General features: G+C 42.6%; 1 long non-coding RNA gene across 1 annotated transcript in view; it reads left to right on the forward strand.

Moving 5' to 3' along the window:
- Positions 1-11,921, forward strand: part of LOC148540695 (uncharacterized) — a 71,466-nt gene extending 59,545 nt beyond the window's left edge. Inside the window, exons 4-5 of the long non-coding RNA XR_015869412.1 lie at positions 10,260-10,348; positions 10,490-11,921. This is a non-coding gene — a long non-coding RNA (uncharacterized LOC148540695). The remainder of the gene's footprint in view (positions 1-10,259; positions 10,349-10,489) is intronic.
- The last annotated feature ends 2,418 nt before the right edge of the window (positions 11,922-14,339 follow it).

The raw sequence follows: 14,339 nt of genomic DNA on the forward strand, positions 1-14,339 counted from the left end.
ATAATTGTATTATTGCCGCAGCGCTTTCCCTTTTTCTTATTGCATAGAGGGGGTGGCCGCTACTGGGGGCACTGCATAGGGGAGGGGGTCGGGGTTGCTACTGGGGCACTGAATAGGAGGGTGGCCCATTCTGGAGGCACTGAATAGGGGGACTACTACTTGGGACACTATACAAGGGCCACTACTGGGGGGGGACTACTACTGGGGGCACTATATAAGAAGTACTACTAGGAGGACTACTACCTGGGCCACTACTGGGGGGACTACTACTGGGGGCACTATATAAGGGGCACTACATAGGGGGGACTACTACTGGGTGCACTATATAAGGGGCACTGCAAAGGGGGGACTTCTATGGGGGGCACTATATAAGGGGCTCTACTGGGGGCATACAATCGGGAAACTGGCTGCCTTAATACCGGCAGCCGGCTTCCCGACTGTCATATCCCGACGAGGGTGAAATGCTGGGCGTCTAGATGTAGACGCCTGACATTTCCCCGACGCCCGGGAGATAGGCTCCCGGCATCCCGATCGAAGGGATGCCGGGCGCCGCGAGCGGACAGCCGCGGGGGGTTTAGGTTTAGGGCACCCGGGGGGGACTTAGGGTTAGGCACCCCCCCGGGATAGTTAGGGTTAGGCCAGGGGGAGGGAGGGTTAGGCACCCCCGGGGGGGACTTAGGGTTAGGCACCCCCCTGGGGTTTAGGCAGCGGGGAAGGGGGGGTTAGGGTTAGGCACTTAGAGGGGGGATTAGGGTTAGGCACTTGGGGGGGAGGTTAGGGTTAGGCACCCCTAAGGAGGGTTAGGTGGGTAGGTTAGTATATACTTACCTTAACGACGATCAGGATTTCCAGCGCTGTCAGGCTTCCGCTGCCGGGCTCTGCTAATCTGTTGGCCATGCGGCCGGCGGTATTTCATACCGATTCCCTACTGGGGACTATGCAAAGGGGGAACTACTACTGGGGGCACTATATAAGGGGCACTACTGGGGGTACTGCATAGGGGGGACCACTACTGGGGACACTATATAAGAGGTAATACTGGGGCCACTGCATAAGGTGGACTACTACTGGGGGGAGGGGGGTCTTTAATAAATCATGCTGGCTGTATTTATTTGCCTGTTACATTCATGATTTTTAGTGATAGAGGTGTGTGTGTGTCTGTCTGTATGTGTCTATGTCAGTCAGTGTGTGTATACCCAGTCATAGTCTGAGTGGTATACTTTACTGTAGTGATCCTAAATCATGTGTAAGCTGTTTTTATCTGTCTGTCAATCTATTTATTTGTGGTTAGATGCTTTTTCATTAGTTCGGTAACCAAGGATTTGAAAACCCCCCTTTCAAAATCCTGTGTTTGCCACTGATGCTGGCTGGCAACAGACCGACAGCGGCATCCCGATGCTCAGAATCCTGACAGGGATAAGTATTCTAACTCTCCCCCCTTCACCCCCCTAACCCTCCTTTCCTGTAAGGGAAAAGCTATCCTAAAAGCTATCCGTGGCCCGCTATACTTACGTTCGGGATGCCGGATGTCGGATTCCAGCGTCGGCATCTCAACTGATGTCGGTATTCCGGCGCCGGTGGTCTGGCCACGGTTCGGGATTCTGGCGCCAAAGAAAAATACAACACTTATTATGGGATTATAAGGATGTGAATAAATCCGATCACAGAGCCTTGCAGCCACCTATTAAATCTTAAAAGTCACTCACCCAGGATGTGCATCCTCAGCCATCTAAATCTTAATTAAATATCTCATTCTACACCACGTAATCTTTTTTATGCATACGGGATTGGAGCTAAACTTTGCATCCTGCAGTCAATGTGTCAGTATGTGCAAAACCCCATATAAACAGGCAACACTGCACCAAACACACACAAAATGTCACGAAACTTCATAACTGACCCATATTTCTGCATTCTCTAAGGTCTATGTAATTGGGAGTAGGAGAAAAAAAATTCCCATTATTCAAATCCACACTTCGTATCGCCATCCATTTTTCTTCCAAATGATGTGTCTGTAATATGCCAAGAGAGGCGCAGTATTCTCAGAAGCACTGTATCACCAGTTCTTACTACAATCATTCTGAAAGTGTTATCTCTTTCTGTTACACCTTACCTAAAAATGTCTATTACTACAAAAACAAGATAGTTACTAAGCAAATCTATTAAACCATACATATGTTTTTAATTAATTCTTCCTGAACAGTGATTATATTATAATGAGGCAGACAGCACAAGCAGAAAGATTTTTGGGGCATCAAAAAGTAGGTAAAATAATAGCATGTAGATTACTGTTAGGTCTAATAATAATTAAATAGTTTTTCCACTTAAACTTAAAACATAAACTGTGCTATCTGTGGGCAGTATGAAGTGAAACTAGTTCTTTAGACACATCTTTTGCTGAGTAGCTAGTTAAGTTTTTTTTTCTTCTATATTCTTCCACCTTCCCGTCTCTGAGTCCCCCTTTGACTCTCTCATCTTTGTCCCTCCTGTCTGTCTGTCTCATTCTTATCTGTCCTCCTCCACCATCTGTCTCTATCTCATCTCTGTCCCTCATCCTCCATCTTTCTCTCTCTGTCCCACTTCCCTCCATTTTTCTTTCTCTCATCTGTTCCTCCTTCCCCATCTCTCGCTCCTATCTCTGTCCGATCTCTCATCTCTGTTCTCCCTACACGTCATCTACCATTTATCTCTTATCTGTGTCCCCCGCCATCCCAGAATAAGAAAGGCATCCTTGTCATTCACCAATTTGTGAGTGTTGGCTCTAGGTATTGACATTAGATTTCCATACTGCTTTCACTGCTCCTGGTGCTCTGTCCACAGTGCATGTGGGTAGGGATGGCAAATGACCATCGATAGTTAACCATCGATGACTGCCAACTATCGATGGCCAATGGGTTTGACATCGATGGCAGGTAGCCAATGGTTCTCCACCATCGATGAATGAGTGGGAGCCGATGTGGTCATCGAGCATTGCAAACCATCGATGGTTCACCATAGATGGTTTTTGTGCCATTGATAGTAATCTCCAATGGACCCATCAATGGTAACCATCAGTGGACACCCCACTGATGGCCATCCCGACATGTTGTTTCCCAAGCAGTCACTGAGAACTTTGAGGTTATTGTCATTTGAGCAGATTATATTATAGATAATTGTACCTGCCACCCCACTGTGTAATGGAGATGTTTTCTCATACTCCCGGTTGCTGCAGGGAGGCTGTGGCTTAAGCTTCTGTGAAGTTTAAACTTGTATTTGATGTTCCAGTCTTTCCAAACATGGCATAAATAAAAAAGTTCACATTGGGATATATTCTGAGCTGTGGGACGTTTAGCATAACTTTGGACTCCAAGAGTAACCTACAGTAATCCACTATTAAGGCCCACATATGTTTGCAATGTATTTTGGGGAATTCCCCTATCCCCCGACGCCGGTGATGGGGCATCTGTGAAATCCAACATATTGGATTTTCCAGATTTGCAGATCCCAACCAAAATATGATCGGGATCAGAAAATCGGGGATTTTTAACCTGAAGAATTTCACTGATTGCCTGACGGATTGGCGATCATCTGGACGGATTGGGAAATCGGCAAAATGGCTGGCAGATGTATGGGGGCCTTTAGACAGCCACCAGAATCTGGAGAATTGTGTGCATTTTAGCGTGATTCAGAGGGGCAAGTGCCATCAGTGCTTTTGCCTTTTAAATGATTGTGACTATAAAAATACAGGCAGAATCGCCTAAACTACGTGCCTGCATCTCTCAGACTATAGAAAAAATATATATGTAAACGAGGCACCAGAAAACACTACGATAGTACTGATGTGAAAGCTGCTGCACACCACCTGAGAGTGTTTGCCACAACTCTACAAAGACAAAGTAAACAAATAGAAAAATGGTGGTAAGCGCTGCAAACATCTTAGCCACTCAATGAGGTATAAAAAGCATTTAATATGCAGCCCAAAAATAAAAGTGGGCTATTAATGGTACGATGGTATTAACAACATGTACATAATATAAAATATAATACAATCACATTTAATAACCAACTATTATATATATATATATATATATATATATATATATATATATATAGAAAATAGAAAAAGAAGCGCCTACTAATGTAAAAAAAAAAATATATATATTTTTTAAATCAACACACAGGTGAAACAAAACTAGTGATTAGTGCACTACTTATCTGGCAAGATGTTCTTCGGTCATATGACCATTGGGGAGAATATATAGAAGAAAAAACAAAAAGAAAACCAAAATAGTGTGTACCGTACTGCACTGTATGTTACTATCTATAACCAATAAGAAAACTCTATTGGACCCTTTTTAGGGAATATTCCTTTCCCAAAAAGTAACACAGTCAGGGGTCACAGTAGGTATTTCAGTAAAAAAACAAGTTTAATAACACAGTGACGCACAATGGTAAAAAGACACACGTACAAGAAATATAAATAGTGAATGCTTAACTGTCCATTTAGGGGGGATCAAGGTATAGCAAATCCTTGCCTACTGTGACCCCCTGACTGTTACTTTTTGGGATTAATGCACTAATCAGCAGTTTTGTTTCACTTGTGTGTTGATTTAAAAAAAATATTTAACATTTTTTTTGACACTAGTAGGCACTTATTTTTCTATTTTCTTTATAAATTTGTTTTGGGTACCAAAACCCTATCACTATATTGGAGCTGCCACTTAATTATTTGAGGTGTGTCACATATTAAGAGAAAAAAAATATCTTTTTCTAGCACATTTATATATATTTTTGGAGTGTTATATCACAATCAGTGCGCCTTTACATCCCCTACACTATTTATATATATATATATATATATATATATATATATACATATAAAAATTAGATCAGTGAGCCAATACAATTTACCATATATCCTTATTAAGCAGTAGTGTTTCTAGAACATCTATGTCTCTCAGACTATAACATAAGCCCGCCCGGTGTTGGGTGCATGGGCAATGTCTGAGCTGAAGCAGATTGTGGGCAATGCAGCATTCTCTCTCACTACATGTACTTTACATAGAGCACAGTGCATGGGCAAAGGCTACAAGTCACTATAATGCAACCATTTGCTTCTTACGCTTTCACTGGAACAAGAGACATAGGGAAGCTGATTCTTAGAGATATTATGGAAATGAAAATGAGTCCACTCTACTAAATAGAAGTGCCTTATCCACTCACACTGTAAAATCAATGTAAGAAACAGAAAAAACTGCAAACACTGGCATTAGCTATTAAAATACACCTTTATTATTATATGTTTTTTTCAAGATCAAATGTTTTTGGAGATAACTGCCCCTTTTGAAACATGCAACACACTGCTTGAAAGCGGAACATTATCCTCCAGAAACATTATATTTATAGAGCACTTCTTTATAATATTTATGAATTAATGCCTTTCTTTTATCGTTGTATTGATTATAAGTCATTGGATTGTGGCAGTCATTGTAATGAGATGAGCTGCGTCTCCGGTCTCTTACATTTTGGGAAGGAAATTAATGAATTTGGAGGTTCAGATTTAAAGTAAAGTAGAATTGTAATTGTCAGAATTATACTTGTAAGAGAGATATGGGGTTAATAAAAGGGTTCTCTGTTATGTTAAAACATGCTGCTTATTTCCCAGCTTGGTGTATCATTTGTTTCTGCTCTCCAGTTCCTTGTAGTGTTGACCATTTGCTGAATTAAATCATTGTATTTAATTGCTAGTTGTCTCTGTCTTAATGAACTCTAGCTCTTGAATTGGCTAATGTAATTAGGCGCACTAAAGCACTGAACTATTTCAAGCAATCCGACATTGAGCGGCTGAAACTCCATGGGGAGAAAATGAAGAAAGACTGCAATAATTGATATGTACGGGTATAAGACCAAGTACAGGTTATTTTAACTGGGTTTTTAAAGCAAATATAGGAAGTGGGCAGTAAGATAACAACAGGAAGAGACCTGGTGCAGTAAAATATACTTTAAGGCTGGACACCAACTGGCATCTCATTAACGTTTTTAATGCCAGCAAAAATGACCGTCAAATGCGTTATACTACAGTTGAGTGATCTTTTGGCATTCCTTGTGGGCTTTCACAATGCGATTACCCATGGGGAACACAATTTCAAAAAATAAAAGCAAAACCTAATCCTACTCTAGTAATGGATTTTACTGTTATATATGTGTTTTTGTTAACTTTACCAGCATTAAGACAATACATGTAATTAACACCAGTAGGTGTATAGCTTTAAGGTTAGATAAAAATGGTATGGGATAAAAGGGGTTGGGTATGAGATTCCTTTGGTAGGGATGCCGCTGGTCAGAATACCGATAGCAGAATCCCGACAGTCAGAATCCCAACACCCATAAGGAAAGAAGGTAAGACTAACCCTTACCCCTACCCCTCTCTCCCCGGTGCCTAACCATAACCTCCCCACCTAGTGCCTAAACCTAACTTCCCCTCCCCGCACCCTAAACCACCACCCCCCTAGTGCCTAACCCACCTAACGCTTACTTACCTTCGGGATGCCAGCGGTCGGGATTCTGGTGCCAGGACTCAAAAGTAGGAATGCCTTTACAAATGCGTAATTAGTACTAAGCAAAGCTCCTAATATCCCATTCTGCAAAACGATGTGTCTTTTGTATATTTTTGTGCATAATCATTGCATTATGGTGGAAATGTCTTTTTAATATGAAATGCCCATATTCAAGTCCACCCATAACTTTTTTTAATTAATAATTAGAACCAACAGTACGCTAGACCACAGGTTCTCAAACTCTTGTGCACATGGATCGATATTAATCGCCTCCTATTTGTTGATGGCATACACTTATGCACCCATTTTACTACTATATTTAAGTCGGACTGCCTTTTTATCTGGATTATCGTCTGTGGCCACAGTGTCTATTCAAATGTAAGAGACTATGGGCCAAATGTAATAGGGAGAGAGTTTAGAAAATGTGAGAGTTTAGCAGTAAACTCTCACATTGGTTGAGTTTTATCTTCAAAATGGGAAAACATCTGAATGAGATTTTAAATCGTGAGAGCTTTTTAAATCTAAAAAAACATGCAAGTTCACTCTGTTACTTTGTTTTTGGACTCTATTACATTAGCAAAGTTTAAAACGTGTCAGAAACTCTCACTTTTGTAAACTCTCACCCTATTACATTTGGCCCATTGTTTCTGCTATACCACAGGTTCTCAAACTCGGTCCTCAGGACCCCAAACAGTGCATGTTTTCCATGTCTCCTCACAGAATCACAAGTTAAATAGTTAGCTCCACTTGTGGATCTTTTAAAATGTGTCAGTGAGTAATGAATACACCTGTGCACCTGCTGGGTGATCTGGAAAATGTGAACTGTGTGGGGTCCTGAGGACCGAGTTTGAGAACCTCTGCGCTAGACCCTTCTTAATATAAACTGAATCTGCCCCCTCCCATGTAGCAAATGGGTAAGCATGTTTTAAGGGTAACACCAATATTACCTGAAGCCAGATAAAACTGAAGATTTCTCATTTGTCCCGAAGTTCAAATCCACAATCCGTAAAACTGCTCTGCTCAATGAAGCTCTATCACCAGTATCTGCTTCACAAGTATACAGTAACTTCAGGCAACATGGCTCTAGAACACATAATTACAGTTCAAATAAGTATGAATTTTAGCAGTAAAAAAAGGACAATTTGAAATCAACGAAGGGGTTGGTGAGTAGTATTAGTTTGAAGTGTACATTTTTGTTGATAATGCACATTTCACTTATGCAAGTTCTGCAAAGCACCTGCTCTGAGAGATAGTGAAAATTGTGAATTGATATTGCATATAATTAAGCATTGACATTGTATGCTATAATAGATAGAAATATGCATTACAATTGTGCAGCACTATTGCATTGTGTGTTATAGATGAGCTCCATGGCTCTAGAAAAAAAGATAAAGCAAGCGCCCTCAGATGAGTCACAAATACTACTAAAATTCACTTTGCTATTTCTAATGGGACACGTGTGATTGGAGATTACATAATGTAATACCTGTAGATTTCCTGCTTGTAGTTTGTTTTCTTAAATAATAAAAATATGGAGTTTTCTTACATTAAATGCACATTATGAATCTAAATTTTTAAAAGCACTATCTGTAAATTATGGAGGAGAGCCAAATACAGTCATAAAATAAATCTATTTTTAAGAATCAGCCGTACTTGTTGAGAAAGACAATAAAGCTTAAGATGTAATTAATCATAAGGGATACAGAAGGTGCAGGGACCTGCTAACCCATCCAGTAACAAAGAGGTTAAATGCCTCTCATGGCTGCTGAATTCCAATAAATCTCATTTATAGCCATAACTGTAATTAAGCCATAGAAGTAAGAAGCAGACGGAAAAGGGCTTTGTAAGTGCAGAAATTGATGAGAAACTTAAAAAATACAGTCTTTTACTGTATTTAATAAGAAAAAGGGATTTGTGTCTATAGTATATGAACACTAGCAAAAGTGACCAGATCATTACCTGACATTAAATGTTGGCATGGTATGTGTATAACAACGTGGCAGTGAGACAACATAACTGAAGGTCCATGAAGATATGTAGCATGACAGGTGAATATATTTCAATACTGTGGAAGGCATGCCAGCTGATATTAAAGAAAGCAATTTTACAACTCCACTATCACCTACTGCAGTGGCTCCCAAACTGGGTGCTGAGAGTTGGAGGTCTGGCATCTTAGTTGGCTGAGCTGTGTGCTGCCTGTAGACTAAGGGGTCTATTTACTAAGCTGTGTTAGGAGATAAAGTGAATGGTGATAAGGTACCAGCCAATCAGCTCCTAAATGCCACATTTCAAACACAGCCTGTGACATGGCAGTTAGGAGCTGATTGGCTGGTACCTTATCACCGTTCACTTTATCTCCTAACACAGCTTAGTAAATAGACCCCTAAGAAGCTGATGTATCAAGCAGTGAAAAGAGTGGAAAAATGGACCAATAGAGAAGTTGCCCATAGCAACCAAAGCAGCTGCTCGCTCTGCGGGGATTTCTGCGTAAAGAATCGTTAGGCTTTTATAGGTAATGCTATCTATAGATGGCATTACCTATCGGGCACAAGCTCTGAAATGTTTCGCTGTCTGGAGCTTGAAGCATATGGGCACATTGCAGCCCCAAAGAATTGTATGGGGCTTGAAGGGCCTGCGGACTGTGGTCCTCAGAGGAAATCTCCAACATTTGCTGCAGACAACTTAAATACATAAGGGAAACCATAGGTATTGCGAAAAGCCTCAGAAAACATCAGTTTTCGGAGGTTAGACCACATTTTGCAACTTCATAGAAGCAATATGCAGCCATTTAGACAGGTTGGCTGCACTGCTTAGTATCCTCTCCCCCTCCATTCTCCTCCTCTGTTTTGCTTCCTCTAAGTACAGACTTCAAAGTAAGTAGGGTCCTCTCTCCTCACCTGGGGAGAGATGTTTCAAACCTTCCAGAGAAATAAAGCGGAGAGGCTGCCCACAGCAACTGATCAGCTTCTAACTATCATTTTATAGGCTGTGCTGATTGGTTGCTATAGGCAACTTCTCCACTTTTTCTCTCACCAAGGTTTGATACATCTCTCCCTGGTGACCTCTGAACCCTTTCTTTAGCCACTCATGTTTTTCCCTTCCTTTGTCTATGGCTCTGATTCCTCTCTGTGTGTACTATGCTTTAACTCAGATTGTGTTTAGCAGCCGCACCGGGGGAGGAGTTATTAATTCTGCTACTGACAGAATCAGCAAAGGGGAGCAATCCTACAGTCTCCTAAGCTGTCTCTGCTACCAGGCCATTGAAGGAGCATAGACAAGCCACATTAATATAGTGCAGGTTATAGCCAGTTATGTAAATGTCTGCTTAAACTGCAGCTGTCTGACTGCCAATCAGTGAATTGCATCTTATGCATGACGATCACCGCAAAGGACAGCTCTCAGTAAGAATGGCCCTTTGCGATTGAGGGACTTCCAGGTGTATGGCATGTGTAGAAGGACAGGTGCTGGGAGGGATCTGATTAGATCCCTCTCTCAACACTCTCCCGATAGAAGCCCATAGGCTTCTATGGGTAACGCCATCAGGAAGATGGCATTACCCACTGTAACCAAGCCCCCGAAGTGCATCGCATCCCGGGGCTTGGTGCATATGAGAAATGCAGTCAAACTCGCATTTTAGGGGTTTGACCGCATTTCTCGCTTTGCTGCTTCCTGCCCTTTATCTCTTCACACCTTTCTTTCCTCCTCTTTTGCTCGATGTGATAGGCAAAACCAATGCTGCTGATCAGAAGCAACGTCAGCAAACAGAAGTGCAACTGTGTCCATCACCACGTACTTGAACCATAGGAGAGCAGGTAAGCACAATTTTAAGAATTTTTGTTGAGTATCACTATAGGAAACGTTTGGCCTAGGGGAAATGCCACATATCCTGTATCATTTTACTAATCAGTTCACTCTTTGTTTTTCCTTGGCGGCCTGGATTATGGTGTGAATAGATTGGTCCATGTATCACATCCCTCCTAATATGTGTGCACAGCACTTTGCCAGCTCTGCATGTGCTGTATAGGAGGGTACACATCATCACGCCAGCGTTTTACCAACCACCCCCAAACCATCACAGCCTCTCATTCATTGGATGGATTCCTCTGTGGGTGCGTAATCGCAGCACACGCGCAGTGCAGCTTGTATGCATGTGCAAAGGCTAAAAATTGCTCGATCTGCGTATGTCGCTGCATTTGCGATCGCTGCTGAATTAGGTGGAAGAAAAACTACTTGTGAACACTAAAATGCTGTATATTAATGAAATTGCGTCACTGTGCTAGTAATACATCCTGAATTCTATAACTGTAGTGCTTCAGCATGCTTTTTATTATACCCCTGGATTGAGGTGATATTTGTGGGAAAATTGGATTCAATCTTGCATCATGCTGTAATGGGAAGAGAGTGGGATATGTAGTGTGCAGTGGCCTTCATGTATAGTTCACGGTACTGACTGACCTGCCATTTCCTTCATATCAAAAGCTGTGTACAGATTCAAACTCATGCGTAATCACAGTGGTCTAAAAAGCAAGTGCTGATATGGAGCAGAGAGATTTCTTTTTGATAAATACAGTACTTTTGCAGTTTTTGATTCGAGAAACCGAAAGATTGCATAAGAAAAGAGGTGTTTTAAACCTCTAGGATGGGGGCAGGCATGTATGCAAATTACTTGTGGGAGTTAGCCTATGGCAAGCAGGGGCGGGTTTGTAACAGGAACATTATATAGTGGGATAAAAGTGTGGGCCAAAGCCTCTTTGTTCCAGATTCCTCCAGGACAGGGAAGTGCATTTTGTCAGTTGTCATTTTCCTTAATAAAACTCTCTTAGTGCTTCTCCTTCTTCTCTCCACCTTTTCCTTATTGTATTTAGTCATTCTTTTTATTTACTTCATATCATTGCTTTTACTTTTCCTTTCTGTCCAATCACTGTCTTTTCTGATTTCTTGTTCTGCTGGGGGTGGGTGTAGCTATGTCCTGCCTAGTAATGAGCCTCCCCAGACCCTGGTCCCTGGCTCCACAGTGCCCCCATGTTATTAGGAGCTGCAGGTGTGGTTCCCCTATTGATAGTTCTATCCCCCCTCAGGCTGCTGCAGCAGCTTTGTGGAAGGTGTGCCAGTGCGGGGGAGGGGTGCTTCCCTTCAGTCCTTAATGCCCCTGGTCAATATCATCTTTGTGGCTGCAGTGGCCAGCACCATAGGCAAATGCAGGAGGGGTTTATGAGTGCCTTGCCTGAACCCCCCCTCAGCACACACCATGATGACTACAATAGAAATAGCATATAATATTAAAGTTGCATGTTTTTTAGGATCCCCTCAGTGTCACAAATGAAATAACTAGCACTACAGTCCCTGTTGATCTTTTAAATGTGTCAGCCAGTAGAAAAAGTTAAAAGCCAGTAATGAATATTGTTGTGCACCAACTAGATCTGGAAAACATGCACTGTACGGGGTGCACTGATATGGATCACCTATTGGATCAATTATTAATACTGGATAATACACCATCCAGTACATAAGGGGACCAATCTGTGCATCTATGTCCAGGACAGTGCATGGTTTCTTTTTCTGCCCTCTCCCAGATTCCCCAACTTGCTCATATGATCTGTAAAGGAGCCTGCACATGAAATAAAAAGATTCAGCTCAGACAGGATGGCTCTACTTCTACATATAATTGCTTACTGTGTTTGCTGGTCCTGTATATGCCAGAATTATATCATTCAGTACATTCGTATGATGTATTTTATAGCTGGTCTGTGCTGATTATGCCCTCTTAATGGTAGAAAACAGTTGCAGCAAACAGTGTCAGTATTATGCTGGGCATTGAGGTATCATTGGGGGAATAGAATGCTTTAGTGATGCGTTATCTGACAGTAAGGGGTAATGGCTTTGACACTGCTTTATTTATGTATGGCACCTTAGATCTAGCTTTTATCTCCTTTGAATCATATTATCAGTCAATAGAGGAGATTGTATTATATACTGTATTCTGAGCATTTAACTTACAAAATAGACAGAATACATGTGCTACAGTGAATTTCTATAGGGTGCACAGCTTATTATTGCAATCACTGCCCCAAGCAGCTATCACCGGGAAGCTCCATTCTCAGCTATGTTCCTACTTCGACAAATATACATTGCTGGAGGTCACGCAGCCTTCGCGTCCTGCCTATGAGGGGTACAACGCGAGCAAAGCAGCTAGTTCAGTTCGTCAGGGCTAACAGCAGGCGTCTGGGGAAAATGCTTCGCCTTTAATAATTTCACCTGTACGCAGGGACGAAAATGTCATTTTCGTCACCTCTGCTTGCGATGTGGTGGCAATCACCCAGTTGCCAAGTGTTTCAAGGGGGGTGCCCAGCAGCAGCCTGCACAGCCAGCAAAAGGCACAAGTGCTAAGTAAAGTTCCATCCCCTGTCCGTGTCACAGCGATAGCAAAATGGTTGAGTTGGTACCCGGTTCTGCAGGACGCAGAATTTTCGTTAAAAGGCTTCAGTTTTGGTTTTCGTTTACCTATTTGCAGGGATGTCGACACATATTCGCCTAGAAATTTGAAGTCTGCCTTTGAATTGCCTCACATTCTTAGGGAAAAAGTGGCTGGCGAGGTTAGCGTCAGGCGCATTGCAGGGCCTTTTGCAGAACCCCCATTAGGGATCTTGTGAATTCCCCGGTGGGAGTGGTTCCCAAGAAAATTCCAGGAAAATACAGGCTCATGCAACATCTGTCTTATCCGCCAGGCTCGTCAGTAAATTTTGCCATACCAGTTGAGGTTTCCTCGGTGGTGTACCAGTCTTTTGACGATGCTTTGGATGTCATTAGGTGTTATGGTCCGGGCGCACTGATGGCTAAGATAGATGTTGAGTCAGCTTTTCGTCTACTTCCTTTGCACCCAGAGTCATTCCAGTTTATGGGTTTTTAGCTTGGACAACGGATATTGCATAGACAAATGCTTGCCTATGGGGTGTTCTGTGTCCTGTGCGTTTTTCGAGCATTTTAGCACCTTCCTACACTGGTGCGCGGAATTTATTTATTTAATTTTTGCGGTAGTCATGGAATAGCCCACTATCTCGATGACTTTCTGTGTGTCGGCCCTTCCGGTTCAGGCAGATGCAGTTATCTTTTGTTTTCTTTACGAGCGCTGTTTTTTCATTTGGAGTTCCCGTTGCTGCGGACAAAACGGAGGGCCCTTCCCCTTCCCCTGGGTATCGAGATCTGTACCTCAGCGGGTTCTTGTCGCATTCCTCTCGATAAGCCTGTCAAGTTGCGTAATGCCATAGCGGAATGCACGGCTTCCAGTAGAATTACCCTGCGGCAGGCGCAATCCCTCCTGGGCCTGTAAAGTAATTCCAATGGGCAGAGCTTTTTCACGTAAATTGGAAAGGGCCACGGCTGGTGTCACTAACCGAGACATTTGCTACGTTTATCCTCAGAGATTAAGCAGGACCTCTCTGTCTGGGTCTCGTTTCTTCGGGATTTTAATGGCGTTCGGTTGTGGATGTCTCCAGCCGCTGACAATTTGCAGCTGCAGCTGTTCACCGACGCAGCAGGCACCACAGGGTTCGGATGTTACCTTGATGGCTCCTGGTCCGTTGGCCGTTGGCTGGAAGAATGGGTGGGAAAGGGTTTGACTAAGGACTTACTCCTTCTCAAACTCTTTCCCATAATGGTTTCCTTGGAAATCTGGGGGGAATGGTTACGCAATCGCAGCATCATTATCAGGTGTGACAACCTGGGCGTGGTCCATGCGATACAATCAGCAACATGCGGCTTCCCTGCTGGTTTTGCGCTTGCTAGCGCAGCTGTGCTCACATGTTT

Source organism: Taudactylus pleione, unplaced genomic scaffold, assembly GCF_031769625.1.
Source record: "Taudactylus pleione unplaced genomic scaffold, aTauple2 ptg000018l, whole genome shotgun sequence".
NCBI lineage: Eukaryota > Metazoa > Chordata > Amphibia > Anura > Myobatrachidae > Taudactylus > Taudactylus pleione.